The sequence below is a fragment of the Neomonachus schauinslandi genome, chromosome 4 (assembly GCF_002201575.2).
Source record: "Neomonachus schauinslandi chromosome 4, ASM220157v2, whole genome shotgun sequence".
Lineage (NCBI taxonomy): Eukaryota > Metazoa > Chordata > Mammalia > Carnivora > Phocidae > Neomonachus > Neomonachus schauinslandi.
Genome location: NC_058406.1, coordinates 83,260,112 through 83,262,965, shown reverse-complemented (window position 1 = coordinate 83,262,965; position 2,854 = coordinate 83,260,112).

Genomic DNA, 2,854 nt, shown 5'->3' with positions numbered 1-2,854 from the left:
AAAGAAAGAAAGAAAGAAAGAAAGAAAGAAAGAAAGAAAGAAAGAAAGAGAAAGAAAGAAAGAAAGAAAGAAAAGAAAAGGAAAGAAAGAAAGAAAGACTGACTCTGCTTCTCTTTTATGGGAAATTTGTTTGTCATTCCTGCTGTTAGTTTGCCTTAATAACATCAAAGAGACTTCACAGAATCAGAACTTAAAAGTCTTTGAGAATCTTAATTATTAAAGAACCTCTTAGGGGGGCGCCTGGGTGGCTCAGTCCTTAGGCGTCTGCCTTCGGCTCGGGTCATGATCCCAGAATCCTGGGATCGAGTCCCACATCGGGCTCCCTGCTCGGCGGGAGGCCTGCTTCTCCCTCTCCCACTCCCCCCCTTTGTGTTCCTGCTCTCGCTATGTCTCTCTCTGTCAAAAAAATAAATAAAATCTAAAAAAAAAAAAAAAAAGAACCTCTTAGGCTACAAGTTCATGACCATTCAGGATCTCCATCTTGGTAGATGTGAGCAAAGGAAACAGTTGTTGGGACGCCTGGGTGGCTCAGCTGGTTAAGCATCTGCCTTCGGCTCAGGTCGGAGGGAGCCCCACATTGGGCTCCCTGCTCAATGGGGAGCCTGCTTCTCCCTTTCCCTCTGCCTCCTGCTCCCCCTGCTGTGTGCTCTCTCTGTCAAATAAATAAATAAAATCTTTAAAAAAAATAAAAGTTAATTAAAAAAAAAGTTGTCTACATTGATGGAGCCTTATAACAGAAGTCTCGAATTCTTTATTATTCATATTATAGCCAGATTCCTTCATGCTAATCCTCCTTTTCACCAGATAATCGCTTAAAACATAATGGTAAAAAGGATTAGGAAGAAGACATTTCCACTACTCACAGACAATATGACTGCCCAAATAGAAGATGCAAAAGAATCTACCGACACATTATTAGAATTAATAATGGTACAGATCGGGCGCCTGGGTGGCTCAGTTGGTTAAGCGACTGCCTTCGGCTCAGGTCATGATCCTGGAGTCCCGGGATCGAGTCCCGCATCAGGCTCCCTGCTCAGCAGGGAGTCTGCTTCTCCCTCTGACCCTCCCCCCTCTCATGCTCTCTCTATCTCATTCTCTCTCTCAAATAAATAAATAAAATCTTAAAAAAAAATAATGGTACAGATCTAGATCACAAACAGGATGCAATCAATTCTTTCAGAGGAGGCAAGGTAAGTTTTTCAGCCTTGCATTGGATCAGCCTGTCTGGGAAAGTATGTCAACTGGGTCCCTCATTCAATAAGAATTCCATGAGATAACAAAAAGAAAACACTATATGGTGCTCCCTTTCTGCAGTAGACTTCAGCTCTGTTTCCAGGTCTTCCTGTCTGTGTGGTTTCCTGAGTGCTCTCCTGGCTTAACCTGTAACTGCTCCATGACCCCAAACTCTCACAAACTTTTTCCCACTATGTGATTGGAGAGAATCCTGCCATTTTCTATTGCACTTCATTCCTGGCCTTTTCTTGAACCTGGTTTACTTACTTACTCTCAGTTTCTCCTTAACTCAATGATGCCATCTATCTGCTACCTCTCAGAGCGAGAAGTCTTCCACAAAACAGAAAGGCCCGTGGTATGGAAAGGGCAAAAGGGCCATCAGAATAACTATACTCCCAAGGGTGGGGTCCCTTAGCCAAGGGCAACGCCAAAAAGACTGCTTAATACTTTAAATCTGCAAGTCTGATGGCGAGCATGCCTAACTGGGAGATTTAATAACTATACAAAGCCAACTGAATGATATGAAGTGCATTTGAGAAAAAATCTCAACTATGGAGTGTTTGTGCCTCAGAATCCCCACTATGCAGTATACGTCAGTTGTCTACATAAACCTAAACAATGTGTGTTGGAGTGGACAAGGTGGGTGCCAGAAAAGGGAAAGTGGAAAAAGGCAGGATTCCAGGCTCCTCGTCTTTGATAGGAAACCCTTTCCCCTTTGTATTCTCTGGTGGTGACAGCAATGAAGGGAAATCTAGGGGGACACAGCAGGAGTGAGATGAGACACCATGCCCTATTTTAACTCAAAGGCTCCTTAGGAATTTAGTGTCATCCACTCTTCATATACCCCACTTTGGAGCCACTAACTTCAGACAGAACTCCAGTTTCTCATCACTGGACACTCTTTTTCCCTGACAGGAAGTCCACTGAGGACATTCACAGGATTCATCTGATAAGCAGCCCTTGGGGGGCAGGCCCCAAAGATTGCCTTCAGTTCGGGAAACCTTGCATCTTCACCATGAAGTGTCATTTCACCTGAAGTAATCATTGCCTTATCCGTCATTATTCAATTGAGGAATATACTGGTTATTTTAAAATTTTCTGCCCAAAGAAACAGAATTATTCTCATGACTTTTATCTCAACGTCATGATCTTATGTTTTCTGCAAGTATCATCTGAATGTTTTCACTTAGTTTATAATAGAAACAGGATCCTAATAAAACATACAAAGAATTTTAGAGCTGAAGAGAATATCAGAGATTCTAGTCTTCTTTATTTTCTAAAAGAGCTTAAGTCTAGAATGATTACATATTTCAACCTAAGTCATACTTCTGTAAAAGTTCAAAGATATTTTTTCCCATGAAAAAGCCAAGGCTCTGAGGGCTTAGTCATTTCACCTAAAACCAACAATGAATAATGATGAAGCTAGTGTTCAAACTCAGATCTGTTTGTCTCCACTGGTTTTAGAGGGAGCTGTGATACGGCAGTGAAAGAGCAATCTGATACCAGCACCCATTTTGTTGTGTAGCCTTTCTCATGCAGATAGAGACCTGTTCTGTATACCTAGATTGGTAACGTGAGTGCAGTGACATGCTACATTTTGAATCAATGCTAACCAAAGGCA